Source organism: Dama dama, chromosome 18, assembly GCF_033118175.1.
Source record: "Dama dama isolate Ldn47 chromosome 18, ASM3311817v1, whole genome shotgun sequence".
NCBI lineage: Eukaryota > Metazoa > Chordata > Mammalia > Artiodactyla > Cervidae > Dama > Dama dama.
This window is the reverse complement of record NC_083698.1, coordinates 49,382,339-49,406,694: the sequence shown is the minus strand read 5'-3', so window position 1 is coordinate 49,406,694 and position 24,356 is coordinate 49,382,339. Positions and strand designations below refer to the sequence as shown.

The window sequence follows — 24,356 nt, the reverse complement described above, 5'->3', positions numbered from 1 at the left end:
TTCAAACTGCCCGAGCTGAGGCGGGGGAGAGTGCGAGCGGCCAGGGCGAGAAAACTACTCCACCTAGAAAGTTTCACCTTGTCGTGGGCGGGGGAGGGGCGGGAGGAAACGCGACCCCCCGCGGGGCCCGGCGCGGCGCGCGGGCGGCAGGAAGGGCGGGGGCCGATTTCCCCCTCGGGGTGTTGCCAGTCCCCACCTCAGCGGTCCCTGGACCTGTGGACGAGGTGGACGGACCTCGCGCGAGACGGGCGGACACGTGCAGGGGCGGGCGGGCGAGAGCCCGAGTCTGTTCTCCTGGCCGTGCTTCCTCCTGGACGTGTCCGGGCTGCCCCGGGCCGCGCGCCCCGGTGCCCGGCTGAGTCACTGGCCGGGCAGCGCGCGGGTGGGAAGGGGCGGAGGGAGAGCGGGGCGGAGGGAGAGCGCAGCCGGAGGGCGGACTAGCGCGCGGCTGGGCCCGGCCGCAGGTGACCCGAGGCTCTCGCCGCCCGCGGCTCCGCAGCGCTTTGTGACCAGATGCGGAGTCCAGCGGAGGGCGGGAGCCAAATGCAGGACGACAGCTGACTTACTGCGAGGAGGCAGGGAGGCGCGGCGCGCGCGGGTGGTCCCTGCGCGCTTGACTTCTCCTCCGCCGGTTCCTGGGTGCCGCAAGGTAAAAAAAAAAAAAAAAAAAACTCCAGCCCCTTTCTGCTCTTGCACCCCCACCCCTGGCCCCGGCCGTTCTGCTCTTTGTTCCCCTGGAGACCTGACTGGTGTTCCGGAGGGCAAGATCGGGAAGGCGGGTGAGAGTTCAGCGGCTTCAGAAACTGAACGTTGTGGCCCTAGAGGCTAGGTGGAAACTAGAATGGGGCTTTTCGTTTCAGGGGGTTGCTTCTGACAGCCACCTGTGTGACTCAGGAGAGAGGGGCGCTGGGGTAGAAGACGGTGTATGACTGTTACGGCCCGCAAGTTTCAATGCTGTGATCTGACTCAGCCTTTACAAAAGGGATCGAATCACCCTGTCGTTGGGTGATGTGACCAGAAAGGATCGAGCAAACAGTTTTCTAGTTCCCAACCTTGCTTTACATGGGGCAGATTCCAAGGGGCAGGTGTTTCTGTGAGGGGCTGTTTTTAATTTCTGACAAATACACAGGTGTTGTGATCCATCATTTTCAATCTTACTTTCTCTCTTTGCTGGGGCTCTGTGGAGGACATCTATCATATTTGGTGAAATAGATTATAACCAGAGGTCAGGCAATCTCGCTAGTACTGATACTGATCCAATAATTAAACCAGAAACTAAGGTATTTTCACAGACTATTGCCAATGCAGAATTTACTCCAAAGTATGGTTTCACATTTCATACCTTTCATGTTTAAAAAGAGCCATTTACTAATTTGGCAGTTGGAGAGAGTTCCTGTGGCTCATGCATTAATAGTTGCCCAGTGTGTTTTACCTTATCACAGTTTTATATTCAAAGGAGCCCTGAAGCAGAATGAAATATTGTCAACTCTCTTAGGCAAAATAATCAGGATCCTTTAATTGCCAAGTTAAGACGGTCAATGAATATGAGAGGATTGTAAAAATTGATGTTGGAGAGAATATAAGTATCTGGACCCTCTCCTGAATTTTAAGAACAGTGTTCACATTTTGTAGAGTTGGGTGGAGACTTATTCTGTCATTTCCATCAACCAGACACATGCACATTGCCATGCAAATGGATTCAGAGACATTATTTTCCTTTACAGCTAAACTATTATAGCTGACTAATGAATTTTTTCTGCATGAGGATGCTCTGAAAATGATGTACATCATATTTCTGTGTGCTTCTAGGATATAAATTGTGCTTTTATGTAAACTGTAAGTGGTACTTGGATTATTTACAGGTACATAGCTTTTCTTTCTCGGTTTAAGCTTATTGGGCTTTGTTTTAACATGTAAACTTCCATAATGGAACAGAAAATGAGGGGCTTTGGTTCCAGTTGTAGACTGCAAGTCTGTGATGGATTCAGTGTTAACTCTTTCTGAACTGCTGAATAATACAAGTAAGATTTACATCACTTATAAGAAATTTTTTAGTGCCAAAACTGTGGCTAATTCCCTGTAAAATTTACTGGTGTTTTATAAATTCTGTTCAGGGTTTCAAACTTTACGGTGCATAAGCCTATAGTTATTAACCTAAATATATTTTGATTTTTAACATGATGTAATTTATAGCATTTAGAGGATTATCTGCTGACTACTGCTTTTGCAAAGATTGCCATGTTCTTAATACATCACAGTAGAGGTTTACATTAAACATACTCTATGTCCCTTCAGAATTAGTGGATGAGGTTTTTCTGAATGATAAAGATGTATTAGATTAAACCACAGCCAGTCAGTATGAAAGTTCATAAGTAGTATTTTCATAACTTTTAAACCTACAGTAGAAGAAAAATGATGCTTTTGTAAGCAGGGGAAAACCCCTTATAAATTCCTGTTAAGACTACAACCTACTATAATCTTGAAATTTTAAATTTGTTTAAAGGAGGATTAGACTAAGAAATGCATTTCAAAAATAAATTTCCTTAACTGTTGGTAAAAAAAAAAAAAAAAATAGTCCAAAATAGCATTAGTCTAATTTGCCTTTGGCACATCTCTATAATAGCCTCAAGAAACTTTTTCTCAAATGTGGTCCCCTCACAACAAGGTGAATAATCAAAAGGGCTAACATTCTCTCAGGACACACACCTTTCTCTGACTGTACGGATACCCTTGGTGGCACATTCATGATGACAGTTCCCTGCAAATTGAGAGCACCTCCCATCTCTCTGCCACCTTCCTCCTCATCCGTTCCCTTTGGTTTGGTTGGAGCTGCTTTCAAGTCTTCTGTGCTTCCAAATCTAGTGATTTCATGGTTTCTTCTTTACTGTCATTAGGTTCACCAGAATCATCCATGCTTTCCTTTCCCTGTCATCCCCAGTATTTCTCTTGAGCTACTAATGTTTGTTCATGGAAAACTGAATTTCCTAATTGTGCCACCTTAAAGGGAGAAAATATGCAGACTCAAGTGCCAGGGAATTAATCTCCTTTACCTCACTGGTGTGTGTTGAAACTGGTGTCTTTGACACTTAGCCCTCAGGGCAGAGTTTCTCCATGGGCTTTGCTCAGTGCAAAATAGTCACTTCTTCGTAATAAATGATGAATATACTGACTAATGTCAATTCAGGATCATTTTGATTCCCTGTTCTTAACAGAGTTGCTGCCAGGCCCACATTTGCCTTAGCAAAAAATAGCTAAGAACTGTAATTTAAACATCATATGTGTTTGGTACTAGAGGAACATTTTTAAAAAGGAAGAAATGAAATATCTGCCCTTGAAGAATTAGATATTCAGAAAAATCAATCACATGCAAAATGGAGTCAAGGTCCATAATTGTTAGGGGGGATCTCATAAGCGAATGACAACCTTAGGGAAAAAATTCTATTATTTAATAGCAAAGAGATCAACCTACTTGCCATGAAGTAAGGTAACTTTTTTTAAATCACAAGATTGGAACTTAAAATTTTGAAGCTGCTTCTGAGTGTATCATCTTTCTGATACTACAACACCATTACAAAATAGGCAAGATTGATACCAATATCTTAACCTCCTCATATTATAGGCAAGGCAACTGTGCATGAGCCTAGCCCGCAAGCTGTTTTCATGGCACCACACAGCCTCTGCCCAGTCGTCAAGGAAGGTTTACTATTTGAACCATTTTCCAATGAGGCGTGTGTTGGGATTCTTCAGTTAGTGATAAATGATTATAACATTTCTAGTCTCAGGAGTTTTTCTCATCTTCTTTTTTTCCAGTTCTCTCTTTCCTTTCTCGTTCTTTTTGTAGTAAAGCATACCAAGAAAGACCTCCATTCATATGTGTGGGGCATTCTCCTATTATCAGATTAGAGCTGTGAGTAATTTTGTAATCTACACTTCTATCAGAAACCCCATTCTCAGATATCTCTTCAGCTGTGTTTAACAGTTTAGTATATTCCCCCGGGGATTTGTTTCAATAAAAACATCCAGTAAAATCTGACCACTTTGTTTTTCAAGGGACAAAATGAAGAATGTGTTTTTATAAGCTGTAAAATGTAATTGAGAGAAAAATCACATGTGTGGCATTTGTAACAGGAGGTGTGAGCATAGTGAAATAAAAAGACAACAGTGAACCAGCCAATCACATACCCAGGTATACATATTTCTTTGTGATTGTGTAAATTTGTGCAAGTATGTTTATACAGGTTATTCCTGTTGTTTTATATTTCTATAATAAAATCTGTAGCTATAAGGCAATTAGAAATTATATAAAAATTTATGAGCCATATAGATTTTATAATGGTCCATAGGATTTGAAAAGTATTTTTTCTAATATAACAAAGGACTATTATGAAATTTGGCCTGAGCAATTATGAAATACGGTCAAAGAATCACAGGTTCTAGTGAAAGCCAATTTCATGTACTCTTAAGAATGTGTTTGAGGGTTTAGGCATTCAGGATAAATTGTTATGCACCTACCAGGCATAATTCTAGACTCTGGCAGTGCAGCAAAGAATAAAACAGACAAAAGTCTCTGACTTCATGTTGTTCTGTTTTATATTGAAGAAAGGCAAATTAAATAAAATACAGAAATAAATGTATGTGAGGTGGTGATGAGAGATATAAGGAAGCATAAAGTAGAGAGAGTAGTAAGATAGGAGGGAATGGACTGGTGACTGAAAAATTCAGTAGTGGGTCAGAGAACACCTTAATTCAACGGTGACCTTTGAGCTAGAACCTAAAGGAAATGAAAGAATGAGGCATGTGGGTATCTGGAGCAGGACCTCTCCTTTGCATTCCATGAGAGTGTCATTCTCATTTTTTTTTCTCTCTGAAATTACGCAATGCACAGCTGTACATGGAATCCCTGGTCATTTATGGGAAGTACTGGGACAGTGCCTGCCATACTTCCTTATAGCCTCCAAGGTGAGGTTGAAGGAGAGACCCACATCCTTTGGTTTGAGGACTATGAAAGAAGAGAACCATGATATTTTCTTGCATTTATTCCCACACCTCATCCTTGATCTGGGATATTGCTCCACAATTTTCCTTCTTATTTTCTACACTGTGAGCCTGGCTTAATGGAATTTGATGAGAGTAACACTCAACAACGTTTTGTCACAGATCTCTTTCATAGTATAAATCTGGAGACAGCAAAGGAGGCAGTTGCTGATGGCTTACAACTTCTGTCTGCTATGTACTTCTTTTCTTGCCTTCTCTCTCTGGCCTTCCTTTTCCCTTTCCAGTGTTAAATCAGTGTGTTGAATTTTCTTCTTCTTTTCTTCTTCCCCACTTATGTTTTGTCTATATCCCGTATAAAGATTTGTAAACAGGTAACCTAAATGAGTAAAACTAACCCTTTTACTAGAGAACATCTACTTCTGCTTTATTGACTACGCCAAAGCCTTTGACTCTGTGGATCACATCAAACTGTGGAAAATTCTTCAAGACATGGGAAATTCTTCAGACCACCTGACCTGCCTTCTGAGAAATCTGTATGCAGGTTAAGAAGCAACAGTTAGAACTGGACATGGAACAATAGACTGGTTCCAAATCAGGAAAGGAGTATGTCAAGGCTGTATATTGTCACCCTGCTTGTTTAACTTATATGCCGAGTACATCATGAGAAACGCTGGGCTGGATGAAGCACAAGCTGGAATCAAGATTGCCAGGAGAAATATCAATAACCTCAGAAATGCAGATGACACCACCTTTATGGCAGAAAGCAAAGAAGAACTAAAGAGCCTCTTGATGAAAGTGAAAGAGGAGAGTGAAAAAGTTGGCTTAAAACTCAACATTCAGAAAACTAAGATCATGGCATCTGTTCCTATTACTTCATGGCAGATAGATGGGGAAATAGTGCAAACAGTGAGAGACGATTTTTGGGGGCTCCAAAATCACGGCAGGTGTTGACTGCAGCCATGAAATTGAAATACACTTGCTCCTTGGAAGAAAAGTTATGACCAACCTAGACAGCATATTAAAAAACAGAGTCATTACTTTGCCAACAGAGGTCTGTCTAGTCAAAGCTATGGTTTTTCCAGTAGTCATGTATGGATGTGAGAGTTGGACTATAAAGAAAACTGAGCGCCAAAGAATTGATGCTTTTGAACTGTGGTGTTGGAGAAGATTCTTGAGAGTCCTTTGGACTGAAAGAAGATCCAACCAGTCCATCCTAAAGGAAATCAGCCCTGAATATTCATTGGAAGGACTGATGCTGAAGCTGAAACTCCAATAATTTGGCCACCTGATGTGAAGAACTGACTCATTTGAAAAGACCTTGATGCTGGGAAAGATTGAAGGGCAGGAGAAGAAGGGGGCGACAGAGGGTGAAATGGTTGGATGGCATCACCGACTCAATGGACATGAGTTTGAGTAAACTCCGGGAGTTGGTGACAGGGAGGCCTGACCTGCTGCGGTCTATGGGGTCTCAGTCGGACACAACTGAGCGACTGAACTGATCTGAAGAGGGGCAGCCACTCTGCATGGCATCATCAGAGTTGCTGTGAGTCTCAGTGAGTGGCATGGAACCATGTGGTGGCTTTCAGAATTTTTAAACCTAGAAATCGCTCAATTTTAAAATGTTGACTCAGTATCTTTAAAATTGTGCAAGCTAGAGAGCCAAAGTGTCTGCAGGCCAGATTTAACTACTGGTGGTCTCGCTTGTCATCCTGGCCGCAGCTCTGCCTGCCAAGTGGTCCCATGTCTTAACTTCAGATACTGTTTAATTCAGCAGCATGCGTAGCCAAAGAACCCCAGACCGCTCTGTAAAGTACTTTATCTTTAGAGGTCTCAGGCTTTTTACCTCACTGGAAAATTGGCTTAGCAATTTTAAAAAGAGATATTCTTTAATTCATCATATTTATTGGCACATACTTATTTTCCTAAACTCATCAACCCACATACTTTCTATCAAACTGTGTATATTCTAAAGAGTAGTATAGTTATTTCATTCTTAAACTGCAGCAATATTTTTTTGAAATCTAAATTCATTATAAATTTATGTGTATATTTCACATTTTGTTTCCATGTTCTCATTCAGAATAAACTCTCTGTTTGGAATACTGGTGCTTTCTTTGTTCTGTTTTTTACGATCTGTCTGAACTTCACCAGTTGTTATTCCTCTACTGCTGAAATTCAAAACGTGCACTGTGCTGCTTTCGATTGCCTTTTAAAAGCCCTCAGACCAGTGTTGCAATCTATTTTTTCCAAAGGAATAAAAGCTCATAGGTTGTGCACTAACTTGTTTCCTTTAATCCTAAAAACTCAGTGAAATACCCAGGCTAGCGGCCTTCCGGAAGGCCATTGTGTTAGAACGGAAGATTATGTACTGTATTTCTTCCTACTATTTTAAATGCAAATATAATAATATATCATGAGGCTGTGTACATATTAAGATCAGTGGCCTTTTCCTGTTTTGAAATGATCTCTTGTTCCTTAATAGTTGGAAATCTGAATCTAGCACCTAGAATCTTGGGTCCAGATTTAAAGTGGCATGTAAAAAAAAGAATTGACTTGGAGGAATTAAAATGTACTTCAGTTGTTCAATAAGATTATGGGATTTTTCTGGTTTTTAATATTTTCTTGAAAATATCAAGAACATTCAGAGCTAGAGATTTGAAATAATGTGTCTTTACAAATCAGAGAGAGGTGGAGTAAATTTGTTTAGTAGAAGGCAGGTTGTCTCCTTTAAGGCCTAATCATGTGGGAAAGTAAAACCTAGCCAAGTTTTAGGTCCGTAAGATAACTCAGACTATCTTTAAAAATAAATTTTCACTTTTCTCGGGAGTAAAGTATGTTTAAACCAACATTTTGGCTCTTAAAATTTAAACCTACAGGTCTTTTAAAGGAAATTTAATCCCTGTGTTTTTGATTCACTAAATCCTAAATCATTACCCATAAACTATATGTCTCTCTAAGCTCTTTGATGTCTAAGAAATCTTTGAAATAATGTAAGCCCCCTTTTGTTCCAGAAAAATAGGAAGTTGGTTTTTGTTAAGGGTCAGTAAACAGCATCTTCAAAAATCTGAGTTAGGTCTAAAATCCTACAACCATGACAAAATGGATGTTTGAATGAGTACTAATGCATTTTTCTGATGCCATGTGGAAAATGTAAGTGCTTTTAAAGACCTTGCTTACTATTGGTATTCCATTGTAATCCTTACTAACCCCAAGGAAATTATTTTGGAACAACTCCTCTTTTTTTTATTGTAGTATAAAGTCCAAATGTTTATCATTTTATCCTGGCACACAGTAGGTGCTCAGTAAATATTTTGTTAAATATTAAGTGAATGAATTCTGCCCAGAACCTTCCAGCTAATGTCAATCTTTTTATTCAATATCAATATCCATCTGTCATATCTTGGAATGAGATCTATTCTGAGTCAGTGACCTGATTCAACAAATTTTCAAAATAAACCATTTAACTAAATATGTGACATTTATTGAAATTCATTCTGTACCATGAAGAAACAGCCTTACAAAGAGTGCTGAAAATAGGAAGGAATTTCTAGGCTAATTTGATTAAATATTCAGTTGTTAACATATTCTTTCTAAAAATTGATTTTTTTTTCCCCTTTTACTGTTCCTGCCATCCTTCCATCCACCTTGACATGCTTACTGATTGAAAGCTTTGCACAGTAAAGGGCAGGTCATTTGTATCTGTAAGCAAGAGCAGCAAGTTCAAACAGGCTTGGAAAACATAGCTATAATCATAAGTTGCCATAATATAAGAGGGGAGAGAAGGGTACTCCACAATAATAGTAGTGTTTAGTTTTGCTACAAATTGCATAGGTGTCACGTCTTTGAACTCTATTGTGTGGGGGGAAAATACCTTCTTACTGTAGTTAGATTTCTTAATGTAGTTAGATTTCCTGTTTATGAGTGTGTATTTTCTGGTAACCAGACTTCCCATATAGAGTTGGAATAAACATGTAGCTTTAAGTGCAATTGAAATGCACATGATTAGAGTATTGAAGGCTATGGAGACAGTAATTTCTCTCTAAAAGAAAAAAAGTGGTATTTAGATGAAGGCATAGAACTGAATCATGGTCATTGACATTCTTCTTGATACCATATTGTGAATTTCTAACAGCTCATCACATTTTGTCCCCAGAAAAGCTTTCCTGGTCAAAAGTGTGTTGTTTGTATATGACATTGGGGTGCCAGAATTTGATTTATTGGGTTTTTTTTTTTTTTTTTTAATATATCTTGGTGGGGACAAAAAGGAAATCTGTGCTATTATGGTCTTGAAATGGAGGCTTTTTTAGGTGAATCTGAAAGTTTGCTGACTACATATATTATCATTAAACTTGTTTTGAAATTTGTTTGAAATTTGTTATTTGTAGATAACAGTGTATAAGGAATAACTTATTTGTATAGTTTTGACATTCTTAATATCTATTTCAATGGTTGACCAAACCATCAGTAATAATTATATATTCATGTGTTTGTACACATTCTCATTTAGGGGATTTTTTAAACTCTAAAGGTCTCACAGCCTGGTAAATGAGTAGTCAAATGCTTCTGTATTTGTTCATTTGGAAAATGTGATTCAATTTAAGACATTTTTGCAATAACTCTCATGCTGCAAGTATAGGAAATAGATAATGAAGGAGAAGACCTGCAGGTTTTGCCAGGGCATTGGGTCAGCAAGGTTAAAGGAAGGGAGGGGTGGGTGGATACGCCTAAGGATCATGGATTTGGGTGCATTGCAAGTCATGGAGTGTCCCATTAGGAGTCAGGCTGCCACCTTCTGAATAGGAAAAAAGTTGGTTAAAACTGTGTTTGGGATCAAGGGAAGCTCACAGGAAAATGGTATGCATATGATAAGCAAAGTCGAAACTTCCTCCAACTCTGTCATGTGTGGTTTGATTCTGGGAGAAACGATAGACTATCATCTAGCCATTTCTAAATCAAGCCTCTTAGTCTATCCTAATTGGCCACCAGTAGGAATCACAGGAGTATGCAGCAGAAGAAAGCGCTTTGATTCTGCATGTCAGAGGCATGTCCGGTGCACTCTCTTAGCTACTCACGGACACTGTACATGAAATTCTGAGTTCTCAGAACAAATTAGAGAGTATTAAAAGAAAAACCAAACTTACAAATGTTTTACACCATTTTCACTGAAATTTTCTAGTGTATCAGGGTATTGTAATCAGGTATTGCATCCATTACTGTTAAAATCAAAAGTTATGGCCCTTAGAACTGTGGTGGTTGGTGGTTTAGTCACTAAGTCGTGTCTAACTCTTGCAGCCCCATGTACTGTAGCCCTCCAGGCTCCTCTGTCCACGGGATTCTCCAGGCAAGAATACTGGAGTGGGTTGCCGTTTCATTCTCTAGGGGATCTTCCAACACAGAAATCAAAGCAGGTCTCCTGCATTTCAGGAAGATTCTTTACCCACTGAGCTATGAGGGAAGCATATCAAGGTATTGTAATGCACCTATTACTGTTAGAATCAAGAGTTATAGCCCTTAAAACTATATCCATAGTTATTTTTCAATTTGGGATATCATTTGCAGTGGACATATATTAGCTTTTCTTGCAAATATTATTTTGAGACCATTTCTTTGGGTTTCAGTTGCACAGAATTCATGCTGGAGTATGTGTAAGAATTGTACTTCTCATGTTCTAGATTTCGTTGTCGAAGAGTTGAGGAAAGCTTCCCTCAGGGGCTGTCTTCACTTTCTTTCTTTATGCTCCTCTGGGAGTCTTAGGTGAGTAACTGTCATTTGACTCTGGCTTCACATTCAGGCAGAATCCCTCCAACACTGTCCAAAGTGAGCCTGTGACCTGACTACTACCTAGTTAAGATAGACAGCGCACAGAGAGAATCATTTAGAGCCTATGTGAAACTCTGGACCTAAAATATTACCCTAGCTAGTTTTTTAATTGAGTATAAAAGTGTACAATAAATATTTTAAATTCTATCACTTTATTTATATATAAAGAAGCAGCCAAAGCAAAAGTTGTTGACAGAAGGAAATGTTCTCCTAACAGATATGAAAGTGCATTTTGGACTTTTTAAAGTTCACTCTTAGTTCAGTTGGTAAAGAATCTGCTTGCAATGCAGGAGACCCTAGTTGGATTCCTGGGTTGGGGAGATGTGCTGGAGAAGGGATGGGCTACCCACTCCATTATTCTTGGGCTTCCCTTGTGACTTAGCTGGTAAAGAATCCTTCTGGAATGCGGGAGACATGGGTTTGATCCCTGGGCTGGGGAAGGGACATCCCCTGGAGAAGGGAAAGGCTACCCACTCCAGTATTCTGGCCTGGAGAATTCCATGGACTACAGTTCATGGGGTCGCAAAGAGTTGGTCACAACTGAGATACTTTCACTTTCACTTTCTGTCATATCAGAATTAAGATACTGCTAAATTTATTTCAGTCTCACTAACACATTGAAATCTGTAAGTTAAGGTTCAATGATTTTAAACATTCTTCTGGTTTTCAAATAGCTTACCAAAAAAAAAAATTGTTCTTTAAATCACTAGAAAAGTGCAGATATAATCCTGGACAGTTTCACTAATGACAATGAAAGGAGACAGTCCTAGAATCTATATCATAACTTGATTAATTGCTTTTCTAATGTTAGTAAGGATTCTGAATGAATAACGAGATTGGTGTTTAGTATCAAAGCTCCCTCACAATTCCTGAATGGGTTTTAATTTTCAGAGTTAAATAATCATTATATCTAATTCATTTCTTTAACATCTTTAGACTGTTGGTTTTATTTAAAAGAGAACAGAGTATCTATTTCAATATGTTTTTCTTTTCCCTGATGTTATTCCTTATAGATTTCAATAATAATGGTTTTGAAATAAAAACAGTCCAATTCTGACATTTCCTCTTAATAAAGGTTCATAGATCTGATGAATTATATAAACACTACAAGGAATTCACTACAGAGATGATGATTATGGGACCATTTAATTCTCAAATCCTCCTTGCTGCCTGTTTAGATACTCAGTAAAAATGAGCATTGTGCATTAGGATAAATATTACCTTGAGAACGTTTGTTCTTGTTTTTGTCATTGCTTATTTTGACCAGTTGATAGCACCTGCTTCTCTTTCCAGCATATCTGTTTACTTGTCTGTAGTCTCACTTTTACCTCTTGCCACCACAGTGATTGGGCTTCCCTGGTGGCTGGTCTAGTAAAGAATCCGCATGCAATGCGGGAGATCTGAGTTCGATCCCTGGCTTGGGAAGATCCCCTGGATAAGGGAATGGTTACCTACTTCAGTATTCTAGCCTGGAGAATTCCATGAACTGTATAGTCCATGGGGTCGCAAAGAATTGGACACAATTGAGTGACTTTCACTAGTGGTTACAAGCTTCCATTATTCCCTCAAGTTCTTGAATCTCTTTGGCTCCCCTTCTCAATGTAGTATCTTCACTTATAATTTAAAGAGTAAACAGAATCCTAAATGGTTTCCGTGTCACTCATTATTACCTCCTTGCTTCTGTGTGAGATGATGAAATGGTCTTTTCAACTTATGGTCTTGATCTCGTTCTTCCCCACATCTTTGAGCTCATTGCTCCATCTGTCCCACCTTCCCTACCAACCCCTCTCATCTTTAAAGCCTCTATCATCGTTTGTCACTCAGCCCTTACTCAACTTGCTTCTAGGAAGAAAGAAAACACATATGTCACACACCTGATAAGATCCTTAATATACAGTTACCTTAAGTATTCATTCCTATTTCTGCCTTATCCTTTAAAGAATTTTTGAAAATCTCTAACTCATTTTTTTTCTACTGCCATTCATTTTTTAACTCATTCAACTCAAGCAGTCTGTTCCCTGCACTCAAGAAAGTATTGTCTAAACACTGGAAACCTCATTGCCAAATCTGACAGATAGTTCTTTTACACCACTTGACCCTTCTATGAGATCTGATACTATACATCTTGCTTTTCCTTTCTTGAAATTTCTCTTCAAGCTTCTGAAATGCCACTCAAACCTTTTTTTTTTTTTTTTTTTTTTTGCCTTTAGATATAAAGTTTATATTCTGGTCCTCTTCAGGGTTTCGTCTGAATCCCTCCTTTCTCTTACTGAACGTGTCCATAGGTGATATCACTTCCATGACTTCAAATACACTCATGGATCATTTCTGACTCCCTCTTTTCTCCTAACTACTATGCCCATATTGTTAACCACCTTAAAGACACTGCCACTTGAATAACAAACAGATACCTCAGTTATTAACTGAAGTATTATTTTTGCCCCAAAACTCTTCTCTACCTATTTTCCTTACCTTTGATTATTACATACAAGATAGACATTGTATAGTCATCTTTGACTTCTCAGTCTCCTTTCTGGTCAAAATCCACGTTGAATCACTGTCACATAAATTTCTAATTTAGTCCTTTCTTTCTATCCTATCCATACTGCCAGGGTTTTTGTTTAGGATCATTCTTTCATTTATTAATTCATTCCATGATCTATTCTTCAACAGATGCTTATAAAGTGCTGTGAATGACACTGTCTGCTGTGCTGAGTTGCCTCAGTTATGTCCAGCTCTTTGCCACACTGTGGACTGTAGCCCACCAGGCTGCTCTGTCCATGGGGGTTCTCCTGGCAGGAATACTGGAGTGGGTTGCTATGCCCTCCTCCAGGGGATCTTCCCAACCCAGGGATCGAACCTGTGTCTCTAAAGTCTCATGCATTGGCAGGCAGGCTCTTTACCACTGGTGCTACTTGGGAAGCCCAGTGGCACTATGCCAAGGGCTAAAGATGGAGCTTGTAGCCTGGCGGGAGTTATGAATAAGTAAATTACAATACAACATTATAAAGTCTAGATAAGGGAAAGGTAGGTTTGATGTATTAGCACTTGGGAGAGTTCCTAATCCCATCCTAGAGGGCAAGAGAGGCATTGGTGAAGGCTTCCTAAAAGTGTTTCCTAAGATGAGACTTGAAGAGACAGTAAGAGTTAACCAGTTGAAGGTGAGGGCAGAGGTGTTCCATAAAGAGAGATCTACATGCTGAAACCCAGAGTAGAACACATGGCTTGCTTCAACAATTCATACAAAGACAGGATGGCTGGAGCCTGGATTTCTAGGGAGGTGATGGCAACTGTCAAGGTGGGAGAATTAGGCAGAAGCCACATCATGCATTTCTTTTAAGCTGTGCTAAGGAGTCGATCTATTTTTAAACATAAAAAATTATATAATCAGCCCATCTTTTTAGAAAGATATCTGTTTCATTGGGGAATGGATGATCAGGGATAAGAAGGGAGAAGGAAGATGAAGTAGTAAATACAAGCAAGAAGTGATACTGCCCTGGGAATAGATACAGGTGGATAGATACAGGTATTTAAAATGCCTGAAGGGAGGAATTAGGCATGATGGGAATGTGGGAATGGAGATAGGATATGGAACAGCAGAACAAGTATCATGGGAGTAGATGGAGGTGCCAGAGGGTCTATCAAACTGCTCCTTTGTAGTCACCGCTTTTCGCCAACCTGTTGGCGCTGATATGCCCCAGCACACAGTTCTCTCCATTCCCTACACACCTTCCCTTGGTGGTCTCACTCATGTCACAGTTTTTCATACCATTAATATGCAGACAGGTTTCTAATTTAAGTCTCTAGTCCAGATCTTTCTCCTTAACTCCAGGGCTCAAATATCCAACTGCAAACTCAGTATCTCATTTTGGGTGCCTAAGAAGTTTCTCAAGCATGAACAAAACTAAACTTCCCATCTTCACACAGCCGTGCCAGACTCGCCCCACCGTCCTGCTCAGTGTCGTGACGGGCAGAGTCATTCCCCCTTTACCAAAGCCAAAATCTCTTAGCTGGTTCTTGACTCCTTGTTTCCTCACACACCTCATCTCCAAATCCATCTGCAGATCCTTTTAGCTCTGCATTCAAAATATCACCAGAATTCAGTCACCTCTCATTTCTTTCTCCGCCATCACTCACCTGGACATTACAGCAGCTTCCCAATCCACATTTTAGCGCTGTCCCACCCCCTGCCACCGGAAATCTCTCACACCTAGTCAAAGTGATTCTATTAAAATATAATCACTTCTTTGTTCACCACTCTGTGATGGCTTCACATTTCACTCCAATACAAGCTCAAGACTACAAGGTCCTGCTTGCTCTGATTCTTTGTCTTTTCTGATACAATCTCCTAGTCACTGAGGTACAGGCTTACTGGCCCATGTGCTGTGCATTCTTCATCCTTTGACGCTGTTTTGGGTTTTGTTTGTTGTTTTTTTTTGCCAGTAACATTCATCAACTTCTTTTATTCACATTCTGAAACTGCTTTATTTGTTGAGAACACTTAACAAACAATATGAATACTTTTCTCATGGAGTCCTGCATTTTTTCTCAGTACTTATTCATCAGCTTCTAATATACTACATGACTGATTTAACTGCTTTATGTATTTGTTGTCTGGAACCACCTGCCACAAAGTACATTCCACGACAGCAGACATGTTTGTTTTGTCTACTGATATACCCCCACACATCTTGCATATATTAGGCTCTCAATAAATATTTGTCAAATTTAGTCTTAAATAGCTATTGAACAGGACTTCCGTGGTGGCTCAGTGGTAAGGAATCCGCCAGCCAATGCAGGAGACGCGGGTTCGATCCCTGATCCAGAAAGATCCCACATGCCTCAGAGCAACTAAGCTTGTGAGCCACACCTATTGAGACTGTACTCTAGAGCCCAAGAAATGCAACTACTGAGCCCGTGTGCCCTAGAGCCCATGCTCCGCAACAAGAGAAGCCACCGCGACTAGGAGCCCATGCATCACAACTAGAGAAAAATTCCACATAGCAATGAGGACACAGCCAATAAATAAGTACTTTCTAAAAAGTAGCTGTCAAACATACAAAGCTTATGCTTGAGAGATGGACTTCTGGACTCTCTGGACATAAAGAGAGAAGGATACAGATCTAGGAATCTTTGCTTTATTGGAAGTCTTCATTCTCTATTGCCTGGGAAAATGCAGTGACCTTCTGTTATGTCTTCTGGCCTCTAGCTCCTCTCCCCTCCAATCCATTCACCACACTGTCACCAAAGTTGTCTAATAACAGTTATAAGTAGGCTGGTTTCCATGTCCTGATTAAAATTTCTGAGGGACTTCACTACTAAAAGAGGGCAGACTCCTCAGCAGTATGTGTAAGACGTTCTGTGATGTGCCCCACCTAACCTTCCAACTTCAACCACACCTACCTAGCCCAGCCCACACAGCTTCTGTGCCAGGTACAGCATCTTAAACAGCCCTGCACATTCTCCCCACGGCACCCGCGTAGGTGTTGTCTCTGTGCAGAGTATCTGTCTCCTGCCTTGACTGTCCCTTCGCAGCTCCAGCTTATCCGGTATAGTGATACCTTCACTCTGAAATACTCTGTGGCCCCACCTTTACCGTGGTTAGCTCTCCTTCCCTATATTCCTCCAGAGATGCGCACCCATCTGGAATGCACAGCCCAGAGGGCAGTGTGTGGGACAGGAGGCTGGCACTGCCAAGCAGTGGGCAGCACCTGTATAGTTAGCAAGTTTTTTGATATCTTGACCTCTTTTCTCTGTTTCTCTCCCTCAAACACACATATGCTGCTCTGAATTATTTTTCCTTGATCAGTTATATAAATGCAATCCTGAGCACACTTGTTTATAAGTTGTCCTAACCTTTTGGTTTATTGATTTTTCAAAGATGCAGAGTGTTTACTGAGGTTCAGATATTGGATTCTGGTCTTACTTTTCTGTTCTGTTCTATTTTTACGAGGACTGCTTTGTTTGGCATTCTTTATTTAAAAGTATTTAAGATTTCTGTGGAAGGTTTTATTTGGATCTTTTATTCTCTGATTATTGATCTCAGTGTAGTGATATTTACACGCTGTTTTCTCTCAACACAGAATTGTGTTATTTTTACCAAGGAACCCACATTTATACAAAATGTGGCCAGTTTTGTTATTTCTTCCGTTCACATTATTTTCATGTTTTCTAAAAGCTTTTCTATACTTTGCCTGAAAAGAAAATGTTATATATTGACAAAATTCACCTTGAAAAGTGTCCCTGGTTCACTTCACTGCCAGGGAGTCTACTTGGTAACTTTGATTTCCAGAAAAGTTCTCATGTGTGAGCAAAATAAAATTCAGACTTACCCTAAGAACTAAGTGCAAATAGTGGTAAAGTAGAGCACCCCCCTCGCTTGACCACTCCATATTTCAAGGTCACAGCCTGGCCTTTGGCATTTTTATATGTCTCCTCTTCTGTTTTACCCTGGATGCTGCTCTCTCTTTATGTGACAGTGGCCATGACATAAATAGGCCCACTTACCACCAGCATTCCTCTCCAGGCATTTGATTTCTGCTCTAGGTAACACCGGAAGAGATTAATCAGTTATATAAACTCACTCCTGAGCACAGTTCTCCCCATTTGGAATTCACTGTGTCTTATACTGAGAGCATTTTCAACCACTGAGGGAGGGAGATGTCTGATTCATTAATGAGTAATGTGCCAGCTTCCTCTCTGTGTCTCCCTTCAGTGGTTCACATGCAGACCGGTCGTTCAGTCAGGTTCATCCTAATCAAATCCTGTAATTGAGTGCAACCGGAGAAGATTGCTAAGCTTTTTTTTTTTTTTTTTTAATTTAATTCGTGTACTTAGATGTTTCTCAAATGTGACCTGTGGGTTTGAGTTATTCAGGATTTCTGGATTAATTGAACAAAATCTGATAGCCCTTCTGCACAATCTGAACTATAAAATTGCGTCTTTCCATTAGGCCGAAAAATATTTTTAAATAGTTTTATGGGATTTCAAGAATCTTAGCACTTTAATATTGAAAGTTTAATCTTCACATTTTCAAGGACAGTGAAACATTCTTACCTGACCTACAGCTTATTAATGGGACAAAGGCTGTCCACCAATCAAGATGCTGACAGTTCAATGTATTTTCTGAACAGGACTTTTTAACAATATGCACAATGATAAAACAAATGTTCATTTATTCTTAATTCCCAGAAGTTGAATACTTTCAGCCATTCTTAAAGGACAAAGATATTTACTAACAGAGTAAGGCTGTGTGAAGGATAATCTTGAGAATATAATGGAATTCAGTTCTTTTTATCTTTACTAGTATCATATCAGAGTTGAACAATGATCTCAATCATATGTTACAGCTGGAAAATGCAAGTTGGCTTTTTCTTGTGAAATGATTCAGCCATTTTCAACTTTTAAAATGTTTATTGGAAGAAGGGATACAGTATTAGATAAAAATCTGAGTAAGAGCACTGTTTGGGTCTCTTTCAAAGAAACATTTGTGTAATAATCAAGAGTAATTGTTTAGAGCAGCCACCAAAATAATATTTATAACACATTAAAATCATTTTGTGCCATGTTTATTTTCTCCTACAGAAACCTATATATGAATTTTAATAAGCTTTTTATTATAAATAAAGTATGCTAATAAATATAGGAATTCTTTTTCTGTTTCAGAAATCTCATGTCAGTGACAGGTTGCCATGTAGACTGTAATAAGCACACAAATCTTTTCCTTGATTTTTAGGGAAAAAAAAACCTTTACTTTTACATGGTTATATCTTCACAGGATATTTAAAACCACCTGTTATGAACAGGTTACCTTGATAATCACTTCAAAAACAGCATATTTTAGACACACAGCATCAAAACAGCAACAACAACCCCCCAAAAAAGTATGCACTTTTGCAACATATGTGTGCTATAAAAACCTAAAAAGTACTGTTCTACTCCAACAGATAGATAGGTTTGGCCAAAATAGTTTCAATCTAAGTTCTGTTAATAAAAACAGTAATTGGTCCCTTATTTTTCTCTGTTTGCAACTCATACTGTCATGTAGTATGTCATGGGACATAATTATACTAAAATTTTATTCATTGTTTAACATGAAATTCAATTTAATTAAACATTCTGTATGTTTAGCTAAGCCTCAGTGGTGATATGGATTTACTTTTCTTTAAAGAGGTAAAGTAATAGTTCCTTCCTAGAGAAGGAAATGGCAACCCACTCCAGTTCTTGCCTGGGGAATTCCATGGACAGAAGAACCTGGTGGGTTACAGTTCATGGGGTCGCAAAGAGTCGGACACAACTGAGCAACTAACACACATACACACGCACACCAGTTCCTTGTTTGTTATTCTGTGTTAGTGTGGAAGGCCCTTACAGTGGCCTTTGTCTTAGAATACAATTTAAGAAGGACTTCAGGAACTTGAAATAGCTTTAGAGAAAAACCACAAGATGGCCAAAGGGTGGAAAAATAAGAAATAACACTATTTAAACTGTGGATGAGAGGGCTAAGGTGATGAAACAGTCGGCAGGTATTTGGAGTGGGCTCACCCAGTGGACTATGCCAAGTTCCTCATTTTTGATGAGGGTAGGCAGAAACTGGCTAAGACACAACTTAGGAAGATGAGCATAAAAGCAGCATTTATTGAATGCCAAATTCCAGTGTCTCATAATTTATCTTTAACCCTCCTGTCCAACCCATGGATGTGTACCCTTATTATTCCCATGTTTTAGATGAAGAAACTGACACTCGGGGTCAGAAGGTATGTAAATGGTAAAAGCCCAGATTCGCATCACATTGAAGTGTGATGACCCCGAAGCCTGTACTCTCTCCACTACACAACACCCTCTTCTCCAGAAGGCTTATGAGTTATTGGGAACAATGCTGTCAAGCAAAATAGTCTGTAAATATTAGACATAAAATTAAATTATGTGTATTTTGACTCATTTAAATGTGGTCATATAAAAGAGTAGTCTTGTGGGAAAAAATCATGAAGACTCCTTAGGTCTTTTTGACTTACTGTTAGAAATCATCGTCAAGGTAGTGTCTGGCTACATTGGAAAGGATTTTTGACATATATTATTTTATCTTTCTGAAGTCAGCTTAGGTTTTTTGATGATAATAACACTTAAGTGTTAAAACTTTAGACCTAAGAATTAAATGTTCCATAAGGCATGTTTTAAAATTTGCTATTTCAACAATCCAGTAGATTTGTCACTTTTCAATTTAGGTTTCACATTTAGATTTTTAGCATTTATCTTACTGTCTTCAAACCCACAGACTACACACTTTTTGAGGGTAGAAACTCTCTATTTATACAGGGGCATGGTATACAATGGGAGCTCACAAATATTCGATTAATATTTGATAAGCTATGACTTCATAAGTAATGAGTGTTTATAAATACAATATTTTAAATGTCATCAGGAATCTCCTATTGGGATCTTCTTTCCTTGACTTTGTTTTTATGGGCACCCTTTTTTAAATTAATGGAAATAATATATAAATGTAGAAAAGGCTAAGAATTTTCCTTAGTATTTCACTCTGGTAAGTCATCCTGGAGAATTTAGCCGTAACTGTTTTTATGACTGCAATTTCCTTAATATGGGACCTCAGCCATTTTCCATCATCATAAATCCCTTTTATACACTTAAAAGCAAGATTGAAGTGTTTTCTAGTTTTTATATCCTGACTCTTCACTTAGATACATTATTTCTATCTTTGATAGAAATATTTCTATCAAATAGATTATTTCTGTTTTTATGTTAAAATATTGAGGAAGAATTTGAAACTATAGAGCAGGATAAAAGCTATGATAGCACCTCAGAAATTTTAACTAGAAGATACTTTCCAAATGCAGAATGAAATACTTAATTATTCAAGTAAATAAAGAAACCATCTTTTCCAGTTACTTGAATATTTCATATAAGGCTTCTTTTGTGCACTTGAGTTTGAATTCACAAGTTTGTGGAATCTTCGAGTAGACATTATTTGGTCAAGACTTCTTCGGGCACAAGAAATAAAAAAATCCCAATGAAACTGCTGATAAAAAAAAGAGAAAGAAAGGAGGAAAGGAAAAATTTACTGGTTCTCATTAGCTGAAGAAGACCCAGTAGAAATGGATACTTCAGCAATAGCACTAGTGACTTGCCTTTCTCCATGTCTAGGATGTTCTATTCCTTGGGTCATTTTCATGCCGAGGCAGGCTTTTTCCACACAGTGACAAAATGGTCATCAGACACTACAAATTTTGGGCTGGTGATCTTTAAGAGAGAAAGAGAGATCTCCTCCCAGTATCTATATTAAGCCCCAAAGACTCTGGTTGCCTTGCTTTAGTCACATGCTCACCCCTGACCAGGCTCTGGGTCAAAGGAATAGAATTCACTAACAGACCAGCCTGGTTTGCAAGCTCACCTTCAGGTGAGGAGGTGATTGACAGCCGCATCAGATAGGGGAGAGTTTTCAAAACAGTTGCCAGTAGTAGAGCGAGTCGGGGCTGTGCAAGTAAATACAGAACATTTTTTCAAAATATTGTGCCTTTAGAACAGAAATCTTTTCCAGGAAATACATATAATTTGAAACAGTCCAAATAAGCATCATATTTTTTTTAAATAGAAATATACTTATAAAAACTAGATTGCATGTTTTTCATATTTTAGATAATATTTTATCCTCTTTGAACCTCAATTTTTTCATAAAAACATGGGATTTTTCCATTTTCCTTAAAAAAACATGAACAATGCTTACCTTCTAAGAAAACATTCAGATTAGAAGAATTTATATAAGGGACCGAATCTTGTAAACTATAAAGCACTGACTATATAGTTATAAAATATTATGATTTCTAAGAGAATTTCTAAAGAAAGCAAATTTACCCATTTCAAAGTTTTAAAAGTATCTCCCTTACAAAACCTATTCCATAACACCTGTCATATTTTTTCACGAGGCATCAGTACTTGCTTACAATATAGGGGCTTCCTGTGGCACAGACAGTAAAGAATTTGCCTGCAGTGCAGGAGACCTGGAGGCTATCCCTGGGTTGGGACGATCCCCTGGAAAACGGAACGACTACCCACTCCTGTATTCCGGCCTAGAGAATTCCGTGGAAAGAGGAGCCTAGTGGGCTACAGTCCATGGGGTTGCAAAGAGTCGGACATGACTGAGCGACTTTCACAACACAGGCATATGCTTTGAGACAAGTTTTTGTTGATGAGGACAGTGGTGGTGACAGTAGTAATGGTGATAGGCACAGATAGTTAATGAATTCTTAGAGAATTAAGTATATTTCTAGATCTCTAGGGCATGAAAAGCCCAATGTAAGCACGTTACAATAAATGAGAAAACTGCTGCTGCTGCTGCTACTGCTGCTAAGTTGCTTCAGTCGTGTTCGACTCTGTGCGACCCCATAGGCGGTAGCCCACTCAGCTCCTCCATCCATGGGAGTTTCCAGGCAAGAGTACTGGAGTGGGTTGCCATTTCCTTCTCCAGATGAGAAAACTAGAGGTAGATAGATGGCATACAGAGTTGAGTAGGTGGTATTACCTTTCGGTTAAGCTAGTATTTGTAGCTAATAGAGCAGTCCTCTTTAAAGGAAATACCCCTAAATACCAAAACTTTAATGACAAAGGTGCCATTGAGATAATCAATCCCAGGAAATATGTTGCCAGTGAGATTATCTTAACTATCAACTGAAAAGAAATAAAGAAATGTTTTATGAATGATTCAGTTTCACCTGCTATGTGCATGACATTTTAAGAGAATGAATTAGTCAGTCTGTTTGAATCATCTTTACGTGTTCCTTTTAGTAAGGAACTCAAAGTTGGTTAAATGGCCAGCACTATTTCAGAAAGAAAGAAAAAGCAAACAGTAAAAAGACATTTTATATTGAAAGCCTGATCCAAGCATATCACAGGAATAAATATATCAAGGCAACAATACATGAAAGATGAAAGTATTTTTGGAGTCACTCCCAACATAAATATTAAAATTGCTCACACAGCCTGATCTGGCAGATGATAGAGAAGGAAAAGAAATGCCAATTCAATGGCATTGGAGTAAAACATAGTTGTAGAAAAGCAGTCTCAGAGTTGAATATTATTAGAGTTGGAATATACTTCAAAAGTTCATCAGTTCAACCCAGGGTTATGCTTGTAGGTATTTAATAACCATTCCTCCGTGGGGGGAAAGCTCTGATTTGTAGTGTTTGCCAACTTCTATGGTGTAAATACTCCCACCACGGCCGATATGAAACTACCAAGATGAGGTCACTGAACATGAGTTGGGAAGAGATGCACACGATAAGCTCCCATTAGCTGTTTCCAGAGGACTCCGTCACACAACTTGTCCAACACTATAATTTTGCAAATAAGAAAGCAGCTAAAGCCAAAGGAACTGGGTGAGTGCTTTGGGGTCGTACACCTAACTATGTAGCTGTACTGCCACAACCAAAACTCAGGGTAATACCCCTCAACCGCGTGCTGAGCTTCACTATTGTGAGTGCGCTGTGAGGAAAGGACCACGACTGATTGACTGGTAGACCTGCCTGACTCCCTTAACCTGGCTAATTTTCCCTTGAGGGGCTCCCATAGACATTTCCATGTTGAGTTTAAACTGTCGTCTGTTGGCTTCCTTGACTAATTTGAGATCTCACAATTTGAAAGTGTTTTACTTATTTTTGTATCTTCAGCACTCTGCACAACATCTGGAATACACTACATGGTCGAAAAGTATTAGTTGAGCACGTGAACAAACAATAATAGAGATATGTATTGGCTTACTGTGTGCCAAGCACTGCTCGTAGGGGTTTATAAGCATTTATTCACTGAATCCCCCTCTCAGAGTGACCATCACAAGAGACAGGTGCTGTAATCACTACCATATTTCAGATGAGAAAATAGATGCTCAGAAAGATTTACCCAAGGTCACATAGACAGTGAATGGACTCAAATCCTGCAGTCTGTCTCCAGAGCCTGTGCACTCAATCACTCAGATATAAGTTAACTGGCAGCAACATCAGGGTGTATGACTCAGCAACATATATTTCCAGAAGTATTCCTCCACTACTTGTGAAGGACACAAACATTTCCTGGAGAAGATCTAATCTGACCAATACACACCGTTGTTAATGGGGACCTTAATTAATTGGAATGATCAGTAAAACAGGATGTTTGTTTTCTTTTTATCTGAGGAGTAAACAGAAACCCATGTTTTAATTTAAAATTCTGTTGACATGGGCCCTAGTCCTGTATTTTTGCTTTAATAAATTTTTTTAAAATTAACCTTTCTATGATATCTCAACCTGAAAAACTGCATCACTATTTGCTATCAAGAGAATGTAAAGAAAGTATGAGAGACTGAGTTACTAACTCCAGGGGTATTCTGCATGTTTTTTTCATTAAATAGATTTTTTTTTCCTCCTTCCCTACTGGTTTTCTTATGATTTGCCATCTCACTAAGGAAGATAACAAAGAAACCCATTAATGTATTTGTATATTTTCTTGGATTCTAGTTGATTGAGATTTAGTATCGTGAAAGACGTACCAACCTT

The 24,356-nt window shown here is 39.1% G+C and overlaps 1 protein-coding gene across 5 annotated transcripts in view; it reads left to right on the top strand.

Annotated features, from left to right (window-relative positions):
- The first annotated feature begins 409 nt into the window (after nt 1-409).
- Nucleotides 410-24,356, top strand: part of MET (MET proto-oncogene, receptor tyrosine kinase) — a 111,041-nt gene continuing 87,094 nt past the window's right edge. For 3 of the 5 annotated variants that reach the window (XM_061165305.1, XM_061165306.1, XM_061165304.1), the window contains exon 1: nt 411-649. The gene's annotated coding sequence lies outside the window, so the exon portion shown is untranslated. Of the gene's footprint in view, nt 650-24,356 lie in introns of all 5 variants that reach the window. The other 2 variants (XM_061165307.1, XM_061165309.1) reach the window with 2 other exon arrangements.